The sequence below is a fragment of the Halichoerus grypus genome, chromosome 7 (genome assembly GCF_964656455.1).
Source record: "Halichoerus grypus chromosome 7, mHalGry1.hap1.1, whole genome shotgun sequence".
NCBI classification, from domain to species: Eukaryota; Metazoa; Chordata; class Mammalia; order Carnivora; family Phocidae; genus Halichoerus; species Halichoerus grypus.
In genome coordinates this window covers 143605592-143619280 of record NC_135718.1, presented here as the reverse complement: position 1 = coordinate 143619280, position 13689 = coordinate 143605592, and the positions used below count along the sequence as shown (strand labels likewise).

The 13689-nt window shown below is 37.9% G+C and overlaps 2 long non-coding RNA genes across 2 annotated transcripts; one reads left to right on the top strand and one right to left on the bottom strand.

Moving 5' to 3' along the window:
* The first annotated feature begins 6872 nt into the window (after nucleotides 1-6872).
* Nucleotides 6873-9612, top strand: LOC118538308 (uncharacterized). The gene is made up of 3 exons (XR_004918552.2): nucleotides 6873-7086; nucleotides 7908-8038; nucleotides 9054-9612. It is a non-coding gene; the product is annotated as an uncharacterized LOC118538308 (long non-coding RNA).
* Nucleotides 7874-11953, bottom strand: LOC118538306 (uncharacterized). Its single transcript, XR_004918549.2, has 2 exons — nucleotides 10659-11953; nucleotides 7874-8499 (listed from the first exon to the last, which is right to left on the bottom strand). It is a non-coding gene; the product is annotated as an uncharacterized LOC118538306 (long non-coding RNA).
* Nucleotides 11954-13689: the final 1736 nt, after the last annotated feature.

Sequence of the window (13689 nt, the reverse complement as noted above, 5' to 3'; positions counted from 1 at the left end):
GAGGAGCATTCAGCAGTTTCCAGTTTGGACTTCCATGCTCCGACATGTCAGGATGCTCAAAGGGTAAATGCATGAGAAACAGAGGATAATTGAATTACAGATTTCTATTGTGTTCAAGATGTTAGCTCTTGCACACATGTAGCAATTCTTGATTGCTTAAGAGGTCCCTGGTGTGTTTTTGGCAAGTGAAGACCTTTACATGTGCCTGGCTGTGGTCCAGGTGACATGCACAGCTCTGGGATTACTTAACTACTCATCTGCCTGCATTTTCTTCCAATTCCTTAGAAAGAAAACTGAAAACAAGGAGAGAGAAGGAAAAGGGGCGTTGACCTTGATGACCAAAAAAATTCCTTTTAGATAAATTCCAAGATAAACTTCAAGATGAGACACTCCTCAATGGAATACTTGCAGAAAATAAGATCCAACACAGGCATTCTCTAAAAATAAAATAAACGAACAAACAAGAAGACTTTAACCCTTGAAATGTGTGTGTACGTTTGTGTGTGTATGTTTGATTTCATTTTGTGAGCTTAATGGTGATCTTTAATGACTTTCCCCAGATCTGCCTAGGATGATCAACCCTGGCGATCTGATTCGGCTGATCTGGCTGGCTAGGCGTGTGTCCCCTTCCTTCCTCACCGCTCCATGTTGGTTGAAGAGGACGACCTTCCCTGACAGAGGAGGACTGTTCTTCGGTCAAGGGTATATGAGTAGCTGCGCTCCCCTGCTAGAACCTCCAAACAAGCTCTCAAAAACAGATAAGAAATAATGCAGGAGGGAGATTGCTTTAAATGTGTAATATACTGATCTGATTTAGAAAGCACCTGTGAGGTAAAAAGAATGAAAAAAAAACTGGCTGAAAAAAACTTTAAAAATATTACTGTTTTTTACAATTGTTTTTGATAAATGTGAATTACTGTGCTTAGTATTAATTACATATAGCCAAGATGAGAATTCGGAGTTCCAAATAGAGAAACAAGGGGAGCACAGAAAGCACCTTGACGATCCTAGGAAGTCACATGGATCTGTATCTTTGGAGATCCAAGTTTCTTGTTTCTCCTCAGCAGGAACCACCACTTTCAGTCTTTTGGAGGTCTCTAATGAACATCCACCCCAGGTGCTAGAAAGCAGAACAAGCATTATGCTCATTTGACTTAGGTCGCGCTGTTCCCTTTGCTCTATAAAAAGAGTGGTTCCCTTCCTCCTTTTCCGTAAGATCACCTATCAAGTACAGCAGCCTACATGTCAAATTCTAAATAGAAAAGGATCAAGAACAGTAATGGAACTTGGGGATTGTGGGATGGATGGTTCCCTGAAGTCGAGAAAGAAAACTATCTCGATTTCTCCCCTGCTTTACACTTAGCATCCCGATCATCTGAGGCACAGTCATGGTATGATCTTAGAATAGGATAGAATATTTCAAATCTGGACTGTCCCTGGACTATTTGAAGGAGAAGAGGGGAATGAAGGTGGAGGATGCTTGAGTCACTTACAACTTTGTGTGAACTAGTTTAATGGGTATTTTTTTTCCCCCAACACTCAGCTGATTGACACTGAAGAAATAGGAGGGCTTTAGGGAGAATGGTTCCCAGTGGGAGACATAATTTTGATCATGGAGCCCCTCAAGGTTGGATGGTGTTAAGTGGGTGGTGAAAGGTCCAGATAAAGGCTTGGAGCATATGCAGATCAGGGACAAGAAGAGGCCATTGAGTTGTTGAAAAGGTCGCAGAGGAGGAGAAAAGAAAAAGTAAAGCAGGAGAGAAGGTCAACAATGGAGGTGAATAATGGCCCATCAAAATCTGCTGGGATTGCTCTTGCTCTACTGTTATTCCTGTGGTGGTTACTATACAATTGTACTTTGTTTCACATAAATCCTTGTTTTACTCTTTCCTCTATAGTGGACACTCTAAGGGCTGGGCCATGTGCTGTATGACACTGGTCTTCTGCCATCATGTCTCTCAACCCAGTGCCAGGAGCAAAATGAGTGCTCCATAACACTTATTAAGGGTTTGACCAGAGATGGCTAAAGGACCACATCACAAAGTGGAAAAAACTGGAACACATCAGTGGTGCATGTTGAAGAAACCCCTGTTTCTCCTTCCCCCTATTTTTCAAGGGAATTTTTCTGTTCGATGTCAGTGTGCTGTTAGAGATGTTAAAGAGAGACAAAGAGGTAAAATGAACTCTCTTGGAGACTCCAGAATTTGTCGTCAGTAGAGTCAAGAAAACCATCAGCTCTTTGGGTCCAATGATTCCTCAGAGCCACCTTGCCCTCCCATCTGCTTGCGGACTCTTGCTTCATGAACCTTTGCCACTGACGAGAAACATAAGCTCATGAGGCACCCACAGGACCGAGGAGGAAACTCTGCCAAAAGGGAGATGTCCAGCAGGGGATGAGGGGGCCACTATTTGCTCTGCATGCCATGTTTTATAAGACACATGATACTGGTCTAAACTTGATGGAAATGGAGGCTAGTTCGATATGATAAGGTTCTGAAGACATCACTTCTGACAAATGCTGGAAATTAAGTTTAACGGGCAGAAGAGTACTGAAGCAGCAGATCTAGGCAAATAACGAACAGTAGAAGCCACCCCTCAATCTGATAGTTATATGAGCCTTTCTCATCAGCCACCAAGAATTTTATGGAGCAGCCAACTTTCCTGGTGGGGGGAGTGACAGACTGGAGGGCACCAAGTACGAGTTTATGGGAGCCATAGAGAAAAAGGGTGCTGGAGCTTTTTCTTTCTTTTTTTCCCTCCACCTCCCCTTTTTGTTTAGCTTAGCTCGTTCTGAAGTGTACCATAGAAAAGGCCTTGATTATCAAATGTAATATTCACGTAAGATTGTGCTGTTCAGCCTCATATTGGGGAGTATACAGGGCTTCAGTGTTCCTTAATAAATTACCTCTTCGTGTAGCAATTAACCCCCTTCTGTGAAGGTTCAGTGTTTCCTTGGGCCTGTGCCAGAGCTAACAGCTATGGCTTAGCGTTCTTTTTAATGGGCTGCAATTACTGCTGAGAGCAGGGAAACATAAAATATTAACACTTAAGCATCTTTTACACTTCTTTGAACGTTAGATTATGTTGAAAATATAACTGACTTTTCATTCTTAAACCTGATATTTGCTTAGAATTCCACAGGACCCATGAAAATGTTTCGGTAAGTGGTTTCTGTTGATTTATTAACTCTCATGAAAGCTTAATGGAAATCCCTTGCCACCAAATATTGAATATGCTTTATGCATGCTTACAAAAGTCTTGTTTACCAATTCAACAGCTTTCCCACATTTTACAAAAGATAAATGATTTGGCATACAACTTGATGGGAGTCCCATTTTTTCCTTCTATGCCATCTGTTGGGGAAGGAGAGACTGAAGCTTCCAACCATCCAACAACTGTGTTGAATTGGTCTCTCCACTACAACTCTGGTCACGATTATCTTTGCTCAAGTTACTTTGCCTTTTTTGTTGATATGAAGATATCAGATAAATGATGTGGGAATTTTGGTAATCTCTACATTACTTATTATTCTCTACATAGTAAGTATATGTAGAATGCAATATCTATCTATCTATCTATCTATCTATCTATCTATCTATCTATCTATCATCTATCCATCCATGGCATATTTGTTGCATACATTACATACACTATATATACAGCATATACATAGTATATATATAGCATATATAGTGTGAATACATAATATACACACTCTATACTATATAGAGAATAGAGAATAATAAGTAATGTACACATATATATAACATATATTGTACATATGTCTGCCTCATAAAACGATGAAGTAATAGAGCTAAAAGAGCTATAACTAATTTCAAGAGGTTATATGAATTCATTCCATAGTTTCAGATAATTAAGTCTAAATCCATTAAATCAATTTTCTTCTTTGCCATCTCCAGAGATGGCTGCCATATAGATTTTAATTATAGAAGTAACTTAGGTGCTTTCAATGGTGGAAGTGTATTCCACACCATGAAATAAATAATTTTAATAAATAATCACATAGTAATTTCTCATAAATAGATTTAATTCTGTAATATCTGCTTTTCTTTGTTTCACTTTTGTTTTTTTAAATTTTTGAATCAATCCAACAGGACCTGCATGATTGGATATGTATACATTGACTGATACCGAGTTTTCCTCTGGTTCTTCTAAACATTATTTTGTGAGGGCACCTGACTGGCTCGGTCGGTAGAGCATGTGACACTTGATCTCGGGGGTCTTGAGTTTATGCCACAGGTGTGTCATAGAGCTTAAAAAAAAAAAGATTATCTTGTGTACTAATATTGCTTCTGAAGTACTTTCCAATGTTTAGTTACTCTGACTGCTAAGACAGTCTTCCTTATGATCTACACAATATTTTCTCATTTAACATAAGTCCATTTCCTCTTAATCATTGTTTAATACAACCGAAAGTAAAAAAGAAAACCATGTTGATCTCCTCCTTTTGTAAACACAAGATTCAGGTATTGCTTAAAATTCAAATACATCTATTTTTTCCTTGCTTGCAATTGCGGTACTCTTTTAGAATGTCCTCAATGGGATTATTTTAGTTCTCTAACACAGAGGTTAGCAAACTATGGACCATGATCCAGGTCCACCCCTGCCTGTTTTTATAAATAAAGCTTTATTAGAAACAGTCACACTCATTCCTGTAGGCATTGTCTATTGCTGTTTTTGCACTCCAAAGGCCAAGCTGAATAATTGTGATAGAGACTCTATGACCTACAAAGCTGAAAATATTTACTATATAGCCTTTATAGAAAAAGTCTGCCAACCCCTGCACATAGATGGAAATTTAGCACCATTAATTATGCTGCTATGAAAACAAGCATTCACATGTAGTATTGACAGCTGTATTAATAAATGTATCCAAAGGACAGTTTCAATGGACATTTTAATATTTCATAGGAACATGTTTACATTTAATTGCTTGTTTCTAAGATAATTCTCTCTAGACCTGTAATCTGCCAAAATTTCCTGAAATTCAGAGTTCTTTTGTCTTTAATTTGAGTTGCAGAAATATCAAAGTTTACACAATGATTTAAAAAATTGCTTTGGGGAACTGACAAGTCATGATTCAGAAGAAAGTGTGTCACTTCATGGCTATTAGCAACTGCTATGTACCCAGAGAAGAGTATATTACCTTGGGTATATCACTTGAATTTTCTGAGCCTTATTTTCATCATTTATAAAATGGAGCTACTGAGAATATCCATCTCCTATGTTTAAGATTAAATGAAAAACGTTACGGTGTATTCATGGATTACGGCCAGAGCACATGGAGTATGCCCCATAAGTAGGGCTTTTTTTATGATAATCAAAGTAAATGTACAATAAAAAACAATAATTATAATAATAGAGTAGTTACCTCCATTATTCACTTTATATGTTACATATAGCCCTGAGTCTTGCTCCTAAATCAGTGACTCTGACTGCTTCTTTGACTTGTAATAAAGCTCAACAGTTCATTCTGAACCATAATGATATGATGTGAGGCAAAACAGAACTCCTAGTTTATTTATGTTTCTTAATTAACCTCCCTCATTGAGTCTCTCTGTCTCCAAGCACAATTAAAATGTTATGTGTTTCTCTAACACGCCAAACAATTCTCTGTCCCTAAACACCCTAGATTCTCAAACTGATGAAATGATTAAGGAAGAGGAAAATCCCAGAGGTGCCCAATGGTGTAACGGAAACAGGAGAGCTTATCAAGAATGTTCACATTCATTCGTGGGAATTCTTATGCACCAATCCATGTGCTGGTAATGCCACGCTGCCTAAATGTTGTCAGGAAATTCTTACTCATCCAGCAATTTGGGGTGTTTTTACACACTCTTACACATAGTTGCCGTAGGATTTGAAGTTTTACCATTAGAGAGACATATATTTGAGGGTCTCTTTCTCCTCTCTACGAAATAGGCACATAACTCCTTCATGTAGCAAAACTTTTGCCCCAGTGAAAAATAATTTCTTCTTCCTCTGAAGTTTGCATTTTGCTTGCCACTCTTTCATAGAATGTTACAGTTGTTTGCATATTAATCTGAATCATTTTCCCATTCCCTCTCCATATTTGTCGAGGGAACTGTGTGCAGACTCGATAGATAGACTTAACTCTCTGCCTCGGACGTGTGCCTGCACGCAGGCATTTCTCAGGACTGTTACCAAAATGAAAACTCTTTCTTTGCTTCCCACAAGACTCTGTCTCTTAAAAAATATTCTTTATAAGAATTCTATTATCAGTGAATAAAAGCTGTAAAAATATTGATCAAATAGTCCCTTCTGCTATGGACTATTTGTGTTCCTCTTTCAAAATTTATACGTTGAAACTTTAATCCCCAATGTGATGGTATTTGGAAGGAGGATTTGGGGGAAGTAATTAGGGTTAGATAAGGTCATGAGGGTGGGACCTGCATGATGGAATTAATGCCCTTATAAAAGAGGAAGAGACAAGGTCTTTCTCTCTCCACTGTGTGAGGAGACAGCAAGAAGGCATTCATCTGCAAACCAGGAAGAGGGCTCTCATCAGGAACTAAATCTGCCGGCACCTTGATCTTGGACATCTCAGTGTTTGAAACCATGAGAAAGAAATGTCTGTTGCTTAAGCCTATGGTATTTTGTTATAGGAGCTCAAGCTAAGTCGATTGTATTTTCATTACAGCAGCTTGAACTAAGATACTTTCTTATTGAGTATTTACTGTTGGCAGATACTGTTGTTGGTTGACTAACTCCCTGCCCATTCCCCAACCCCTTTCTCTCTTGCCTATTTCCACTTATAGAATCTGCCAAAAATATTGCAGCCTCCTTTGCAGCCTGGTGTAGCCTTGGGACAGATCTGGGCAGTAGGATATAAGAGGAGACTACTGGGACTGCTGAGAAAGCATTAATTTTTTTTTTTTTTTTTAACAATAGGGATAGATATTGTTGATGCAAGCTTTCCTCTCCTTCCTGACTTGAACGTAGAGCTAATGGTGGTTAGCACACTTCGAAGATGGCGTTCCTCTGCCTTAAGGATGGTGAATGGACAGAAGCAGCCTGAATCCTAACTTCGTGTTAGATCAGACAGTGAGCCTCTCTTAATCTGTTCCAACCATATAAGTGTATTTAATGCTGCTTGCAAACAAATGTAGTTCTACCTGTTAAACAGATGATTAAAACACCCAGCTAGATTCCTCTAGAATACTGTTAGAAATATGATTAAAAATCATACTGCATTATAACCAATATATATAAAAAGTAACTAAAATGACAATGTGTTTCAGAACAAGGATTTAGTGTTAGGTCCCAGTCCCACTGCCCACTTGTTCAGTTAGGCAAGCGATTTCACCTTTCCCGGCTCAGTTGCTGTGTCTGTAAATTGGGTGGGATTATGTAATGAAAAGACTATGAGAATTAAGTGTTTAAAATGCAGGGAAAGCACTTAACTTGGCACATGGTAAGTGCACAATAAAGTTGAGATATTTTATTATTGATAATTTTATAGATGAAGTCATGCTAAAGGACTTAATTCATGGCATCTGTTATGCTTTCTTAAGCCTCTACTTGACAATTTTCTAATAGTTGAAACTCTGGGATACCATACTGTCCTGCTTCAGTCTGACACCAATAAATGAACTCACTCTACTTACGATTTCTTTCAAAAGAGATAAGTAAGAACATCACACAAAGGTTGGGAGATATTCCTGTGTTTGTTTATCATCTTATTATTACTTCTATAAGTCGGCTGTAATTTAATTAGTTCCAAACCAAAGGTTAGTTAAAGTTAGGGTTATTAGAATTAATATCTCAATTGCCAAAGTTAATTTGAATCACCCCCTCCATTCATAGAATGCTGCTTATTTCTCTTGCCCACTTAATGTTTAAACATTTTATTTGTCCCATTTCAGATTTCAAAGAAAACCCCCAACAGGTTGTTTTCTCTCTCTCTCTCTCTCTCCCTCCCTCTCTCTCCTCAGTTTGGAAGAGGCCTTATTTCTGGTTACCATAGCTGAACCAGGAGACACCACATGGAAGAAAGGTATGATTTATCTGAGAAAGAATGAAAATAAAAATCACACCCCACTTAGGGGAAGAGACTGGGACTGAGTCAAAATAGCCAGAGATGAAAGCTTAGCAACTTTGCACATTTTAAGCACTGCCTGGAATTCTGACTGATGGGGTATTCTGGAAGTTGGGAAGGAAGGCTTAAACAAATAAGTGCGCTAAGACGGACACTGAAGTTGTTTCATGCCGAGGCTGTTTGAATCTCTGGGCATGAACTAGCAATTATTTTCATAGGGTGGGGGAGTAGAAGTAACCAGGGGATTTCTGGGGCCCATAATGGTCTTCTGTGGTGTGCGCCGAGAATCAAATGTTATACCACAAGATTACAGACTCTCCATCTCTTCTGACCAGTGCAAATTCTCATCCACACTCCAGCCTCAATGTGTCATCCCCGCTGGAGTCTGCGGAGGGAAACGGCATCTCGCTGCCCAGGCCCTGGAATAAATAAGATGGTGTTAGCCATCATCTTAGAGGTTGGATGACTCCCTAGCTCTTGGGGAGGACAGGATGCCTTGATAGTCTAAAGTCTGTCTCTCTCAGGTACCTCAACGTGTATGGGATTAATTAACCAAAGCAAATGAAAAACCCCAGAATCTCCATTTATGAGAAGAAATTATAAAGCATCCAGGAAAGATCAAAAATAAAAAAATAGCAAAGTACATTCTTTTTGGGCCGATCATGTATTTTCAGATGTTTTTTATTAGTAACAAAAGCCAAGCTATCGGAATGTGTCCTCTCTGATAGAGCAACCTCTTTGAGGACAGCCTTCCTGAAGCTTAACCTACTGTGACTTGACATAGCGGAATGCCCAGGATGATATTAACGTTTTCTACAGTCAAGAATGAGAGGTAGAAAAATGCTCAAGTTACTGGGAAGACCAACACATGCCATTTTGTTGTTATTTCATTTCAAACACCGAGTCTACCTTTTCCCCTAAACCTGAATATGACATAAACATCATCTAATTTCTCTCTATCTCCTCATTGCAGGCACAGGATATGAAAAATACTAATGTCATTCTGAGGTTTACGGGTTTCAAAAAGGAGGTTTTTCTGCGGTTCACGTATTTGGTGGGCATTTGATCGGGAGAAGGTCCTCCAGGTTAAGTCCTGTCTCTTGTCAACATAATTTCCCTACACGCTGAAGCTAGATTAATCTCCCAAAGCATTATTTTTGTTGTGTTGGAAGTGAACCCTGCTTCCTCCTGTCGATGGTGCAGTCCCTTCTGTAATCTGGCCGTGGATACCAGCCTGACTTTCAAGCCTCATCTCTCCTCACGCTTCTACTTGAACTTAATGACTAAAGTCCAGACAAACTTGATTACTAATCATTCTTCCAACATACCAGGTACTTTTCCATTTGTGCTCCTTGGCTCGTCTCCACTGGAAAGCCCACATCAACTGCCCATATGTCAATCTAGTTTATGCACCATGGTCTTCCTGCAAGAGGCCTGTTGTGGTCACTATAGGTCTGATATTTCCCTCTTCTAAACTCGTGCCACTATTGGGGTATTTTTTACTTACTGCCCTTTATTAAATGATTTGAAAACCTACCTGCACTAATTCAAGGTGCATTTATTGATCACCCTCTCTGTGTCTGTAACTATTCTGGGAGCAAGGGATACTGTAGAAACAAAATAGATGTGAGCCCTATGTCCATGAAGCTCCAGGGTATATCTTTTATTAAACTGTGAACTCTTCGGGGACATCCGTTTCAACTTTATATTTCACATAGGACAATGCCTTGAACGTGGAAAGCAATTACTAATTTGCATTAAATAAGTTAATCAGTGGTTTCCAACCCTATAAGACTCAAAGTCCTCTTCTAGCCAATATTTTGTAATATGCCTTTTACAATGTGGAAAGAAAAGTAACAAACAAGATCATCTATTTTCACACATAACTTGAAAAAAATTAGTATATATCTGCATAAATATAATACCCTCAAAAAGGGCAATTAAAAGAAAGCAATTCATAACAAAATCATATGCATTTCATTTCCGTAAATGCTTGGATTCGACTACTTAGAGGATGCGATCACGTCATCAGATGAGTTAGTCTGGATTCTCAACAAGGAAAAATATAAGAAACCATTCCCTATATGAGGGGCAGGCAAATGAAATGGCAGAAATATGAGTGACACTAACATAGAAACTAATGTTTGGATAGGTTGTAACCTAGACTCATTCATGTAAAATAAAGAGAGAAGTAACCTTAATTGAAGCTGGGGTAACATGCCAAGGAAAACTTGTGGACTAACAAAGTGGAGAAATGAGGAAGCATGACAGTCCAGCAAATGAGCTGTATCTTACTTGTAAGGGGAGGGTCAAAATAATTCATATGGAGTGACCTAGGGCAGAGTAGTGAAAGAGTAGCACAGAAAACATATCTTCTAGCTTAAATTCCTGCCACGTGTTGGGGAATACTTTCAGTTTCTGGTATTTATTAAGACTTTCAAGGCCAAATATTTTGGCAGGTGGTAGGGAGCAGAGGGTGGATTAAGGAAAAAAAAAAAAGAGTCATACATTCAGGAGGCTGTAGAAAACTGTTTTACGATATGTTTCTGAGGAAAATTAAAATTAATAGGCAACTTACCTCTGCTTCCGGTCACGACTGAGGCACGAGGATTGGAATAGCCTTCCTGCCGTAAACAACACATATCTGTTCCATATATAGGAAACAAATGGGTTCTTATGCTGGACGAGAGCCAGCCGCAGGTTGGGATTCCCGAGAGATGGGAAAGAAGTGTGTGTCCTGTGATTGCTCTGGATTTCAGTCCCAAGCCCCGCTCTGGACCAAGCACAGGCAGTGGGAGCCTCCACAGAGTGCAGCCATCTTGCTGAGCTGGAGAAACAGAAGAGAGCCGAGAGAGGCTGAGAGAGCTAGGATTTGCAGGGCTGAGCCCCAGAGAGAAAGAAGAAATACAGAGAAAGCTCCAGCAATTTGCATAAGAGTTCCCTGGAATCTAGGATGGAGCCCTAAGAGGCTGAGTATAAACAGCTCTTGGGGAAGGAACAAGTACCCAGGAGCTCTAAGGTGCACAACTCACTGAGCGTGCATGGGCCTGAGAAGGGTTTGAATTCAGTCCAGAATGGAAAGACCTCATGAAACCTTTGGAGCACTAGAGACCCCAGAAGAGCCAGGCCTTAGAAGTAGGGCCAAACTAGTTACTCAAGTCTTGACCTAATAAACCTTAATAATAAGACTCAAAAAACCAAGCTAATCCACAGGGAGTTTAACTGCTGCTGGAACAAAATTCAACGCTCTTTAAAACAAGACAACAGAAATCAAGAAAATCGGCATTGTAACGTTCGCTATCCAGAATCGAATCCAAGTGTACTCAGCATGGAAAAGCGGGTTCCCGGTTACCCTTGTGGAAAAGGTGTAGCAAAAGTGAAAATTGGGGTTCCAGGGAAAGAGAGAGGGAGGACAGAAAAATACTTTAAGAAATAACATGTTCAGAAATTTTCCCAACTTGATCAAAATTATAAACACACAGGTCCAAAAAAAACCAAATGAACTCCAAACGGGAGATTCACACTGAAATACAAATGGGCACATTATTATCAAATTCCTTAAAACTGGTGAGAAAGAGAAGAAAAAAGTGGCTGGAGGAAAAAAGACACATTATGTGCCAGGAAACAGATAACAATTACCACTGACTATCAGAAGCAACGTAGCCAGAGGACAAGGATTGGCATTTTAAAAATACTGGAAAAACAACAACAAAAAACCCCCCAAAACCCAAAAAACAAACAACAAGAACAAAACCTCTTCTGTTTATCAAGAATCCTAGGTCAGCAAAAACATCATTCAAAAATGAAAATGAAATAAACATTTTCACAAAACACAAAAGCTGCATTTGTTCACTAGGTATTACAAGAAATGTTAAAAGATGTTCTTAAGTCTGAATGAGAAAGATACCAACCACTTTGAAACTCAGATCTTTGGCTCCTCCATTCTCAGGTTAACTGTGCGAATGTTGGCTGACATGCTCATTTTCCATTTCAAATAAATGATTCTCACGGAATCACTAATGGAAACTCATTCAGATCTTCATATCTCATCTTTTGCTAGCAGCCATATGAGTAATATATTTCCAAATTATTATTATTACATTTAACCTTCCTCAACAGCTGGGAAGAACTCTGAAAATGGTCAGTGACAAAGGTTGTTTTAAAAGAAATCTGTTTCTTGATAGTTCCTATGAAAATTCCTTTTACTTTAATGTGATTAATGTCATTTCCTTGCATTTAAAGGATCACCTCATTTACCTTTTTTATCAATAACTCTGAAAATTAAGTACATTTTTCAATATTTTAATTTTGGTATTCAATTTGTCACAAATTTTTCACTGACTGAATGAAATAATTCTGCAACAATATGAAATAGTGAGCAAAATATTTATAAGCAGTTTCCTTTGACAACCATCTCAAATGTAGGACAAGATTATTTATTAGGTCAGATAAGCCTTTTAATATCTTTGTTATTCTATAGGTTTCCAAATAATCTGTCTTTCAAAGGATTAGTCTTAATTTTATTAATTAAAGACTGATGAAAGTATTTACTGATTTGTGAAATGTTTCACCCAGACACTTATCTACTAGTTATCCATGAAAAATAGAATGAACTGCTGAAACATGGTGATCCTTTACATTGTTATAAGGCCTTGTTGACAAATCATAGCTAGTCTCACTATCTATGGTATAAGGAATGATATTGGAAGTGAGATATTTTTTTGTTTAATTTTTTTTTAAGAATTTCAACTACTGACATCCTTATTTGTCCTCTATCAGTAATTTTGAAAATAATAGTTTCTTACAACTTTTTCTTTCCTTGCAAATGTTAGGTATGTGAGTAGTAGATCTTTATGACATAGGATGCTTTCATACACTTGTCATAAAAATTTGCTTGTTGCAGTTTATTATTCGGTGGCTAATTTTTTAACACTGTTTGCTATCTCGTCAATTCTTCTTGAAATAACATTGCTTAATGAAAAAGTAAAAAAAAAAAAAATCTTTGTATTTATATTCCTTTCCATCGCCACTCCAGTAAATTCTTGTACAGCTAGTAAGATTCTTTTTTCTCCAAGATTGTGTAGCTTACCACATTTTGCAATCATTTGTACTACTCTTTAAGATTTGTTCTTTTTTGATTAAAAGACTATTTATAAACATTTCAGAGATAAGATTCCTTGGAAATATAGCATATCTTTGACAACTTTATTAGAATGTTTCTTTGTAAATTTTTTTTTAAATTTTAATGATATTGTTACTTAATTAGAAAAAAAACAAATAGGGATTAAGGGCACATTGGTGACTTTTATGGGCAAAGCTGTAAAACCTAATTTCAAATAGTCAACAGAATACCATGGTCATTTTCCTTTATTTATGGTGTTTTGAAGTAAGATATGAAGAAATAGACTCATACATATGTTCAGTTATCATGAATGGAACAACTACGAACATAGACTTATACATGTGTTAGAAATGCAAATTCTATGACTTGAGTTGTTTTTAGTGGTAGATGTTGCAAAGCAACAAAATAGTTTTCTCTTGATTTACACAGTAGTTGCATTTTTGCAAAATTTAATAAAAACTGTTAAATAAATTCCTTAATTTATATG